A 13,242-nucleotide genomic window follows, 5' to 3' on the forward strand; every position below is an offset into this window, starting at 1 on the left:
CCTGCCCCCAATCCCTCCCAGCATCAGTCTTTTCCAATGAATCAGCTCTTTGCATGAGGTGGCCAAAGGAGTTTCAGCTTTAGCATCAGTCCTTCCAGTGAACACTGAGGACTGATCTCCTTTAGAATGGACTGGCAGTCCAAGGGACTCTCAAGAGTCTTCTCCAACACCACAGTTCAAAAGCATCAATTCTTCGGCGCTCAGCTTTCTTCACAGTCCAACTCTTCACATCCATACATGACCACTGGAAAACCATAGCCTTGACTAGACGGACCTTTGTTGGCAAAATAATGTCTCTGCTTTTGAATATGCTATCTAGGTTGGTCATAACTTTCCTTCCAAGAAATAAGCGTCTTTTAATTTCATGGCTGCAGTCACCATCTGCAGTGATTTTGGAGCCCCCAAAAATAAAGTCTGACACTGTTTTCACTGATTCCCATCTATTCCCCATGAAGTGATGGGACCAGATGCCATGATCTTCGTTTTCTGAATGTTGAGCTTTAAGCCAACTTTTTCACTCTGCTCTTTCACTTTCATCAAGAGGCTTTTTAGCTTCTTTTCAATTTCTGCCATAAGGGTGGTGTTATCTGCATATCTGAGGTTATTGATATTTCTCCCAGCAATCTTGATTCCAGCTTGTGCTTCATCCAGCCCAGCATTTCTCATGATGTACTCTACATATAAGTTAAATAAGCAGGGTGACAATATACAGCCTTGACGTACTCCTTTCCCTATTTGGAACCAGTCTATTGTTCCATGTCCAGTTCTAACTGTTGCTTCCTGACCTGCATACAGGTTTCTCAAGAGGCAGGTCAGGTGGTCTGGTATTCCCATCTCTTTCAGAATTTTCCACAGTTTATTGTGATCCACACAGTCAAAAGCTTTGGCATAGTCAGTAAAGCAGAAATAGATGTTTTTCTGGAACTCTTACTTTTTCCATGATCCATATGAACCACCCCAAACTTTCTCTTGCTCCACAGGTAGTGTGCTGCTCTGAGTATTGCTCAGCAAGGAGTATTGAAATTCCCCAGATCATAAATTGTTTTCTAATAAGACCCTTCTACGAAGGTGCCTTAGGTGATTAGAAAATAAATTCCATCGGTGTCCTTTTTTGCTACCTGGCATAAATCATTACCTGTAAGTTCAGAGTGAGTCTGTCTTGGTACTCAGTGACCAGCAGAGAAATGTAGGTGATAAGGCCATCCAATGTTACTGATGAAAGCTGAAGAAATTGTGAATTACTTTGAAGGCAACATCCATAGTAGTTAAACACCTTCAGCTTTCTAGACATAAGTGCAATGAACTCAGAATTGTTGCTAGTTTAAGTCTTGGAATTCACAGATGATACAGTTCTTGTGTGCCCAGTGGAATTCAGTTAACCAACCTGGCTCCTTGCTTTCATTTCTCTGTAACCTAGGGTGATGTCATTCATTCACCGAACATTTGTCTAGCGTTTTTCTGGATCACATTGATCCAGGCGCCAAGAACAGGCGAATAACGAAGAGCGTCTGGCAGATGTCGCACTTCCACAAGTAGCCTAGTACGTGATGGGGAGTATTGTGACGGGGCAAGTACCATGGACCACTGAGTCTAGAAGACTCAGCCTCTACTTGAGGATGTTGGTGAAGATAACATCTAAGCTGGCTTTGGAGAGTGAGTGAGTTCTTCAAGAGGCAAAGAGTAAGAAGCAATGGTGTAAACAAATTCTCCAAAAACATTTATGTGCAGTACTGTGTGTGTTCAGAAAACATTTTCATTTCCGTAATTTAAATGGATTAAGCCCCTTACTTAAGACCATGGCTAAATAACAGCAGAGCTGGAGTTCTCAGATGCAGTTTGTGCTTTTTTTTTAAGGCACAAGCAGGTGCAGGTATAACGTGAAACCTAAGGAGATTGTCTGGTATAGCCCTTTCACCTTCATCACAGAGCTTTATTATTTAATGATTTGTTGTGTAGTGCGTTCTGCAGGATCTTGTTGTAACTTCTACATGCACAGGCCGTATTTCTTTCAGAGTCTGTGGTAATACGTATATGCCAAGTGTATGTGGGACTGGAAGACTCTATAGGAACCAGCATCACTTCACTGTAGGCAAGTTGGCAATTGAGTCCCATCTTCTTTTTTGCAAATTAGAATTCTTTATATATGTGTGTGTGTTATAAAATAAGGACAAATGCTACTTCAATGTTTGTAACCTTGTGTGTGTCTCTGTGTGTGTGCTCAGTCATATCTGACTCTTTGTGGCCCCACGGACTGTAGCCTGTCAGGCTCTTCTGTCTGGAATTTTTCAGGCAAGAATACTGGAGTGGGGTGCTGTTTCTTCCTCCAGAGGATCTTCCCAACTCAGGGAATCTGTGGCTCTCAAGTCTCCTGCATTGGCAGGCAGATTCTTTACCACTGAGCCACCTGGGAAGCCCATATGTATATAAAATATACTAAAATATATTTTATTGATAGCATTTTACTAAGATACTATATACTAAAACACCCACGTGGTTCTGCCATGTTATTTGCTCTCAAGAAAGGGGCAAAGTGAAGAATCCCAGCCCAACTCAGTGGGCCCCAATGTGGACCTTCCCACAGTCTATGGTGCGCTTGCCCACACCCCCAGACCACTATCCCTTTTGCTGTTCCCAATTCCCAGTTCCTGCAGCAGGAAACCCCAGTGGTCTGGCCTGGGCACTGGGGGAGTCGAAGGCACCTGAAGGGCTGACTGGGTGAAGGAGGACACATGACCTTTAAAACAACGCTACAGTGTGGGCGCTGGGCTGTGTGGCTTGGGCAGCTGCCAGGGGCCTGTCCTCTTCGGTGCAGATGGGTGTTGGAGGCCCACTCCTCCAGCAGAGAGTGTTCCAACAGAGAACTTCTCAACGTTGTTTTTGGTACAAAATAAATGCAAAGGAGATGGCGGGGTAGGGAGTGGCGCAGGCTGGGCCAGCACCCTCTGCAGACCTCAGATCATGGCAGTGCTCTCGGGGGCTCAGTTGAGGTGGGTGGAGGTGCTGCTGCTCTGGAGGATTTGGAGGCCCAGCAAGTAAAAGCCCAAGCCTGTCCCATCTTGCCATCATGAATTGTACTTTCAGTTCACAGATATGTATCCGAGCCCATTATATATGGAGTAGTAGAACTCATGTTGGAAGATAGCATCTGGAGGTTACTCCTGAAGAACAGCTGACACCTGCTGCGTCGGTGTCACGGGTGAAAATGCTTTGGGGCCGTGTGGGCCTGCCGAGCACCTTGTGGGGGCTTTGGAGAGGGTGTCAACAGCCTGCCCGATGCCTTTGTTCTAATCAGCTGTGATGAGGATGCCTGATTTTCCACCCCACTTCTCTGGCTACCAGTTAACTGAAAGACAGGTCCCTGGATACCCAGCTTCCAGCCTGATTCTCTTGACTTCTTGAAGAACTTGCACAAGCCAGTTGAGTATCTATGGAATGCTGAGCAAAAACCCTTATTAAATACATGAGCAAAGCAAAATTAGCAAAATAAAGCAGAAAGCGGTCATAGGTAAGGAAGAATTATGACCCTAGAGAGGCAGGTGCCTGTACGAGGAGAGGGCAAGGGGATGAGAGAATTAACACACTGCCAACCTCAGGCAGAAGCTCAGAGACCCCTCTCCCTGCTCTCCATTCCATCTCCAAGAAGGAAGCACTAATGAAAGTCAGTGACCATTGAGGTTCCAGGAACACAGAAACCACTGATAATGGGAAGGCCGATTTTGGTGGGAGGAGTACTTGTGTGAGACACACAAATGGTTGTACAGGCTCTTAAAGCCTGTTGTACACAGGAAAGTAAGTCAGAAATAGAAAAATATTGTATATTAACACATATATATGGAATCTAGAAAAATGGTGCTGATGAACCCATTTGCAGGCAGAAATAGAGACGCAGACATAGAGGACAGACTTGTGGATGCAAAGAGGAAAGGAGAGAGTGGGACAAATGGGAAGAGTAGTATTGAAACATATATATTAACCATATGGAAACCAGATAGCTAGTGGGAAGCTGCTGGATAACAGGAGATCATACTCTGGCAACGTAGAGGGGTGGGAGAGTGTTGGGGGGAGGAAGGGAGGTTCAGGATGGAGGGGATGTATGTATGCTTATGGCTGATTCACAGTGTTGTATGGCAGAAAGCAACACAACATTGTAAAGCAATTATGCTCCAATCAAAAACAGAGAAAGATACAGACATGGTTAAAGCACAGTCACCATATGACCTGAGAGCACTTGCCTGTCTTACAAGGGCACAGAATCAGAGGGGAAGAGTTAGGACTTAGCTCTGCTCTGTTTCGGGATTTAGGGTAGAGAGCAGCTTACCTTTCATTCTGTCTGTCCTGTCCTCAGGGTGATAAGATGCCAGGGTGGGCTCAGGGAGAAAGGGCAAAAGAGGAGACCGCTTAAGATGGCCTCTAGAACATCATCTGTGTTAGAGACAAGAGCGCTCTGAAATTCCCAAGTCCAGCACAATGGTGGGAAAACCGTGGGGATCTGAGGCTGAAGGGCAGGCTGGGAAGCGCGTTCATTCATCTGATGCGTCACGTGCAGGGATGCTCCAGGTATCTAGATGGAGGTGAGTTTGCAGAATGAGGAGGGTGCTTGCTCACCAGCCTCCACCTGCAGCTACTGTGTGTCCCTAGCATGCCCACTGAGCACTGGTACTCTGGGCTGATCCCCCTCTGCCTTCCTGGCAGAAATACTGAGTTGGCCAAAAGGTTCGTTATTGGTTGCCCCCATAGGCTGTTGTGGGGAAAACTGAAGGAACTTTCTGGCCAACCCAGTACTAGAGAAGATGTATTCAACTCATTTCCCCTGGGGTCATACACCATGTGACTTTTCTCAACAAGCTAGTATCAAGACACATCCTGAATGACCATGTCATTGAGCAGTAATTTACACCAGCTCAAGCACCCGGGCCGAAGCACTTCCAGAGTGCTGGGACCTTGAGTTGGAAGGAGCCCAGTAGAAGATGTGCAAGTTGAACTCCTCTCCCCCAGCTGTGGAAGGAGGAGAGGGAACCTGCCCCCAGGGCAGAAGGCACACTCTAGTGCAGACACGTGCCTGGTCACACACATTGATCATTTTCAATGGATTGATATGATTTATATGTCACCTTCATTTAAAGAACTCCTCTTAAGGGCTTCCCTGATGGCTCAGTGGTACAGAATCTGCCTTTGGATGCAGGAGACACTGGTTCGATCCCTGATCTGGGAAGATCCCACATGCCACGGGGCAACTAAGCCCGTGCACCACAACTATTGAGCCTATGCTCTAGAACCTGGGAGCCCAAGTACTGAGGCCCAGCATGAAGCCCATGCTGAGCCAGCGCTCAGCAACAAGAGAAGCCCATGCACCCACCACAACAAAGAGTAGCCCCTGCCTGCTGCAACTAGATGAAAGCCCTCGTGCAATGAAGACCCTGTGCAACCAAAAATGTGTGCACGCTAAGTCGCTTCAGTCGTGTCCAACTCTTTGTGACCCTGTGGATTGTAGCCCACCAGGCTCCTCTGTCCATGGGATTCTCCAGACAAGAATACTGGAGTGCAGGCAAGAATACTGGAGTGGATTGCCATTTCCTACTCCAGGGGATCTTCTTGACCCAGGGATCAAACCCACGTCTCTTGTGTCTCCTGCTGGGCAGGTGGATTCTTTACCACTAGCACCATCTGGGAAGCCCAACCAAAAATAAAATAAGTAAAATTATATTAAAAAAAAAAAACTCTTTAAGACTGCTTTATAAAAATTCACACAGGCAATTTTTTTTTTTTTTTTTTTTGAAAAGTGGGTTTAGAAATCAGCACAAGGGCAGGGAAGAGAAGATGAAGCCGGGGGTAGAATCAGCACAATAGGCACCCACTGTGAGACAGACACACCATTCTATTCGCCTGCAGCATGTAAATGCAGGATTTTCTGACCTTGAATTCAAATTGAGGCCATGGATTGATGGTGAATGGCAACTCCAGAGCAGGTGTTTGCCTGGGTATTTCCCTGCCAAATGTGTTCGAGCAAGGTGACTTCTGGAAAATATGGGTAGGAGTTAGAAGACATTCTCTATATGTCTCTATATGTCATGAGAGAACTTCAGAGCTGCATGGAATCCACTCCCAGCCAATGCAGAAAGTCCCTTGTAATGCCCGAAGACATGGGTTTGATCCCTGCGTCAGGAAGATCCTCTGGAGGAGGGCATGGCAACCCACTCTTTTTTTCTTTAATTTATTATTTTTAATTGAAGGATAATTGGTTTACAGAATTTTATTATTTTGGACAGAGGAGCCTGGCAGTCCATAGCGTAGTAAAGAGTTGGACATGACTGAAGTGACTTAGCATGTACATGTGTGAGTGTGTGTGTTGGGTGTGGGGCTGTTATTAGCCAAATAATTTTGTGGTAGGCTGAAAAATGGTCGGGAAGATTCCACATCCTGCTGGGCAACTAAGCCCGTGTGCCGCAACCACTGAGCCCGCGCTCTAGAGTCCAAGAGCCTCAACTACTGCGCCCCTGCGCCTAGAGCCTGTGCTCCACAGCCAGAGTAGCCTCCGCGATGAGAAGCCCGCACACAGCAACGAAGAGTAGCCCCTGCACCACAGTGGAGACCCAACACAACCAAAAGCAAATCAAATCAAAAAACGATCTTATTTAAAAAGAGAGAGGTAGAGGGGAATTTGACTCATAGAGGAGGAGGTGATGTGAAGATGGAGGATGGACTGTAGTGACATGCCCACAGGCCAAGAACTGGCAGAGCCAGCAAAAGCTGGAAGGGGGGGTGTGTGTATTCTCCCGTAGAGCCTCTGGGGGAAGGCGGGTGGCTGTCCACCCTTGATTTGGCCCAGTGAGACTGATCTGACAGCGTGGCCTCAGTAGTTGCAGTGCACAGGCTTACTTGCCCGGCAGGATGTGGAATCTTCCCGGACCAGGGATCAAACCCGTGTCCCCTGCATTGGCAGGCAGACTCCCATCCACTGCACCACCAGGGAAGTCGTCCCTCTGCCTCTGTCTTCTGAGGACATTTGTGATAGCATTTAGGATTCACTCGGGTAATGCAAAATGATCTGGTCACCTCAAGACCCTTAATCACATCTGCAAAGAACTTTTTATCCAAATAAGGTAACATTTACAAGTTCCGGGCTTCCCAGGTGGCGCTAGCGGTAAAGAACCTGCTTGCCAGTGCAGGAGACATAAGACACTCATGTTCAATCCCTGGGTCAGGAAGGTACCATGGAGGATGGCATGGCAGCCCACTCCAGTATTCTTGCCTGGAGAATCCCATGGACAGAGGAGCCTGGTGGTCCATAAGGTCGCAAAGACACGACCGAAGCAGCTTAACATACCTATAAGTTCCACAGACTATCTTTGGCCTTCCTGCCTCCAGAATTGTGAGAGAGTAAATTTAAGCCACAAGCTTGCTGTAATTGTTACAGCAGCCACAGGAAATTGACACAGATTTTCTGGGCACTCTTGTGTTCTTCCCATTTAGTTATTTATCTGTGTTGCAACAGGACAGCAGCATTTGATCTGCCGGCCAATACACTGTGCCCTCTTCTCTTTCAAAATACCCAGAATACATTTCCTGGTGGGCTCTTAGAGGCAGCTCCTAGGGTTATCATGAGGATTAAGTGACTTAATGATTATAAAACCCCTGAAATAGTGCCTGGCACAAGATAAATAATAAGTATATGTAATAGTTCTTAAATAGGAATGAATGAATGAATATAATCCTCTTTTGGGTACCGAGGTTCCTGCTTTTGCAGTGTGTTTCCTCTATTGGCTTGTCAGCCGGAGAACATTTTAATTTCATCTTGGGTTACTAACTTTCCCTTCAGAATGAGTCACCAACTTTGTATTGTAAATAAGGTTATGATTCAGGTCAGTTCAGTCGCTTAGTTGTGTCCGACTCTTTGCGACCCCATGAACCACAGCATGCCAGGCCTCCCTGTCCATCACCAACTCCCAGAGTCCACCCAAACTCATGTCCATTGAGTTGGTGATGCCATCCAACCATCTCATCCTCTGTCATCCCTTCTCTTCCTGCCCTCAGCCTTTCCCAGCATCAGGGTCTTTTGCAATCAGTCAGCTCTTCGCATTAGGTGGCCGAAGTATTGGAGTTTCAGCTTCAACATCAGTCCTTCCAATGAACACCCAGGACTGATCTCCTTTAGGAAGGTCTGGTTGGATCACCTTGCAGTCCAAGGGACTCTCAAGAGTCTTCTCCAACACCACAGTTCAAAAGCATCAATTCTTCAGCTCTCAGCTTTCTTTATAGTCCAACTCTCACATCCACACAGGACTACTGAAAAAACCATAGCCTTGACTAGACGGACCTTTGTTGACAAAGCAATGTCTCTGCTTTTGAATATGCTGTCGAGGTTGGTCATAACTTTCCTTCCAAGGAGTAAGCTTCTTTTAATTTCACGGCTGAAATAACCATCTGCAGTGATTTTGGAGCCCCCCAAAATTAAAGCCTGCCACGGTTTCCCCATCTATTTGCCATGAAGTGATGGGACCAGATGCCATGATCTTTGTTTTCTGAATGTTGAGCTTTAAGCAAACTTTTTCACTCTCCTCTTTCACTTTCATCAAGAGGCTCTTTAGTTCTTCTTCCCTTTCTGCCATAAGGGTGGTGTCATCTGCATATCTGAAGTTACTGGTATTTCTCCCGGCAATCTTGATTCCAGCTTGTGCTTCATCCAGCCCAGCGTTTCTCATGATGTACTCTGCATATAAGTTAAATAAGCAGGGGGGCAATATACAGCCTATACATACTCCTTTTCCTATTTGGAACCAGTCTGTTGTTCCATGTCCAGTTCTAACTGTTGCTTTCTGACCTGCATACAGGTTTCCAAAGAGGCAGGTCAGGTGATCTGCTATTCCCATCTCTTTCAGAATTTTCCAGTTTGCTGTGATCCACATAGTCAAAGGCTTTGGCATAGTCAATAAACCAGAAATAGATGTTTTTCTGGAGCTCTCTTGCTTTTTCGATGATCCAGTGGATATTGACAATTTGATCCCTGGTTCCTCTGCCTTTTCTAAAACGAGCTTAAACATCTGGAAGTTCACGGTTCACATATTGCCGAAGACCTGGCTTGGAGAATTTTGTGCATTACTTTACTAGCATGTGAGATGAGTGCAATTGTGCAGTAGTTTGAGCATTCCTTGGCATTGCCTTTCTTTGGGATTGGAATGAAAACTGACCTTTTCCAGTCCTGTGGCCACTGCTGAGTTTTCCAAATTTGCTGACATATTGAGTGCAGCAGTTTCACAGCATCATCTTTAAGGTTAGGGTTAGATGTGTTCAATATCAGAAAGTAATGACACAACTCTTAAGGATCACAGCAATTCTGAGGAAAAAATACAATAAAATGCTCATCTTCTTCTACAGCTTCTTCCTTGTAGCCAGAGGACTAGTATTTAATCTGGCCCTAGGCATTTGAGTTCCCTATTTAAAACTCTTCTTTTCTCTGTCCCTAACTGTATTTGAAGTACATTTCCTTTTTTCTTAGCGAAGAAAGAATGACTTGGTTACCCACCCTAGTCCCCATTAGATGAGGGGTGGAGACTAACATAGATGCAGGGACCCACCATTAGACTAAGAGTGGAAACTAATATATATACCCAGGAATCCATCATTAGACTATGTAGCAGAGACCCAGACTGACCCAAGGATCCCCCAGGGGTCCTCCACTAGACTACAAGTGGAGGCCAAGAGAGATCCGTGGATCCTCTCTTAAACTAGAAGTAGAGACCTAGGTTTTCATTCCAATCCTACCAATGTATGGTTGTGTGACCATGAGCATATCCCTGAGCCATTCTAAGCTTCAATTTCTTCGTGTAAGACTGCCTTCTAAAGTATCTTCCACTTTTCGATTGATGTTTGCCTTGTCTTATTGCAAATAGCTAAAAACATGCTTTCTTTGGCTCTCATGGACACTATGATGTTTTCTTCCTAATTTAGTTTGAAGGGCTTCAAACACTTTGATTGAAAATATTTAACAGAAGTTCAGTTCAGTTCAGTCGCTCAGTCGTGTCTGACTCTTTCCGACCCCATGAATCACAGCACACCAGGCCTCCCTGTTCATCACCATCTCCATCCAGCCATCTCATCCTCGGTCGTCCCCTTCTCCTCCTGCCCCCAATCCCTCCCAGCATCAGAGTCTTTTCCAATGAGTCAACTCTTCACATGAGGTGGCCAAAGTACTGGAGTTTCAGCTTAAGCATCATTCCTTCCAAAGAAATCCCAGGGTTGATCTCCTTCAGAATGGACTGGTTGGATCTCCTTGCAGTCCAAGGGACCCTCAAGAGTCTTCTCCAACACCACAGTTCAAAAGCATCAATTCTTTGGCGCTCAGCCTTCCTCACAGTCCAGCTCTCACATCCATACATGATCACAGGAAAAACCATAGCCTTGACTAGACGGACCTTAGTCGGCCAAGTAATGTCTCTGCTTTTGAATATACTATCTAGGTTGCTCATAACTTTTCTTCCAAGGAGTAAGCGTCTTTTAATTTCATGGCTGTAATCACCATCTGCAGTGATTTTGGAGCCCCAAAAAATAAAGTCTGACACTGTTTCCCCATCTATGTCCCATGAAGTGATGGGACCAGATGCCATGATCTTCATTTTCTGAATGTTGAACTTTAAGCCAACTTTTTCACTCTGCTGTTTTACTTTCATCAAGAGGCTTTTTAGCTCCTCTTCACTTTCTTCCATAAGGGTGGTGTCATCTGCATATCTGAGGTTATTGAGATTTCTCCCAGCAATCTTGATTCCAGCTTGTGTTTCTTCCAGTCCAGCGTTTCTCATGATGTACTCTGCATATAAGTTAAGTAAGCAGGGTGACAATATACAGCCTTGACGTACTCCTTTTCCTATTTGGAACCAGTCTGCTGTTCCATGTCCAGTTCTAACTGTTGCTTCCTGACCTGCATACAGATTTCTCAAGAGGCAGGTCAGGTGGTCTGGTATTCCCATCTCTTTCAGAATTTTCCACAGTTTATTGTGATCCACACAGTCAAAGGCTTTGGTATACTCAATAAAGCAGAAATAGATGTTTTTCTGGAACTCTCTTGCTTTTTCCATGATCCAGCGGATGTTGGCAATTTGATCTCTGGTTCCTCTGCCTTTTCCAAAACCAGCTTGAACATCAGGAAGTTCACGTTTCACGTATTGCTGAAGCCTGGCTTGGAGAATTTTGAGCATTACTTTACTAGCCTGTGAGATGAGTGTAATTGTGCGGTAGTTTGAGCATTCTTTTGCGTTTCCTTTCTTTGGGATTGGAATGAAAACTGACCTTTTCCAGTCCTGTGGCCACTGCTGAGTTTGCCAAATTTGCTGGCATATTGAGTGCAGCACTTTCACAGCATCATCTTTCAGGATCTGAAACAGCTCAACTGGAATTCCATCACCTCCACTAGCTTTGTTCATAGTGATGCTTTCTAAGGCCCACTTGACTTCACATTCCAGGATGTCTGGCTCTAGATGAGTGATCACATCATCATGATTATCTGGGTCATGAAGATCTTTTTTGTACAGTTCTTCTGTGTATTCTTGCCACCTCTTCTTAATATCTTCTGCTTCTGTTAGGTCCATACCATTTCCGTCCTTTATCGAGCCCATCTTTGTATGAAATGTTCCTTTGCTATCTCTAATTTTCTTGAAGAGATCTCTAGTCTTTCCCATTCTGTTGTTTGCCTCTATTTCTTTGCATTGATCGCTGAAGAAGGCTTTCTTATCTCTTCTTGCTATTCTCTGGAACTCTGCATTCAGATGCATATATCTTTCCTTTTCTCCTTTGCTTTTCACTTCTCTTCTTTTCACAGGTATTTGTAAGGCCTCCCCAGACAGCCATTTTGCTTTTTTGCATTTCTTTTCCATGGGGATGGTCTTGATCCCTGTCTCCTGTACAATGTCACGAACCTCATTCCATAGTTCATCAGGCACTCTGTCTATCAGATCTAGGCCCTTAAATCTTTGTCTCACTCCCACTGTATAATCATAAGGGATTTGATTTAGGTCATACCTGAGTGGTCTAGTGGTTTTCCCTACTTTCTTCAATTTCAGTCTGAATTTGGCAATAAGGAGTTCATGATCTGAGCCACAGTCAGCTCCTGGTCTTGTTTTTGTTGACTGTACAGAGCTTCTCCATCTTTGGCTGCACAGAATATAATCAATCTGATTTTGGTGTTGACCATCTGGTGATGTCCATGTGTAGAGTCTTCTCTTGTGCTGTTGGAAGAGGGTGTTTGCTATGACCAGTGCATTTTCTTGGCAAAACTCTATTAGTCTTTGCCCTGCTTCATTCTGCATTCCAAGGCCAAATTTGCCTGTTACTCCACGTGTTTCTTGACTTCCTACTTTTGCATTCCAGTCCCCTATAATGAAAAGGACATCTTTTTTGGGTGTTAGTTCTAAAAGGTCTTGTAGGTCTTCATAAAACCGTTCAACTTCAGCTTCTTCAGCACTACTGGTTGGGGCATAGACTTGGATAACTGTGATATTGAATGGTTTGCCTTGGAGACAAACAGAGATCATTCTGTCATTTTTGAGATTGCATCCAAGTACTGCATTTCGGACTCTTCTGTTGACCATGATGGCTACTCCATTTCTTCTGAGGGATTCCTGCCCACAGAAGTAGATATAATGGTCATCTGAGTTAAATTCACCCATTCCAGTCCATTTTAGTTCGCTGATTCCTAGAATGTCGTCGTTCACCCTTGCCATCTCGTTTGACCACTTCCAATTTGCCTTGATTCATGGACCTGACATTCCAGGTTCCTATGCAATATTGCTCTTTACAGCGTCGGATCTTGCTTCTATCACCAGTCACATCCACAACTGGGTATAGTTTTTGCTTTGGCTCCATCCCTTCATTCTTTCTGGAGTTATTTCTCCACTGATCTCCAGTAGCATATTGGGCACCTAATGACCTGGTGAGTTCCTCTTTTGGTTTCCTATTATTTTGCCTTTTCATACTGTTCATGGGATTCTTAAGGCAAGAATACTGAAGCAGTGTGACATTCCCTTCTCCAGTGGACCACGACCACTTGTCTATTTTCTTTGTGCCTTATTCATCTCTATTGTGCTCTCATAAACTGAGTATTTTTTTCTTCTCTGGTACTTGATGTGTTGAAAACTCGTCATCAACGGGTTGGGTAGCCACTGTGACCATAACTGGTCCACGATTGTGATTATAAGGTAATTTTCTAGAATGGCTTGGGTGCATATGCTTTTTCAATAAAACTGTGGATATCTA

This window comes from Budorcas taxicolor, chromosome 5, assembly GCF_023091745.1.
Source record: "Budorcas taxicolor isolate Tak-1 chromosome 5, Takin1.1, whole genome shotgun sequence".
Lineage (NCBI taxonomy): Eukaryota > Metazoa > Chordata > Mammalia > Artiodactyla > Bovidae > Budorcas > Budorcas taxicolor.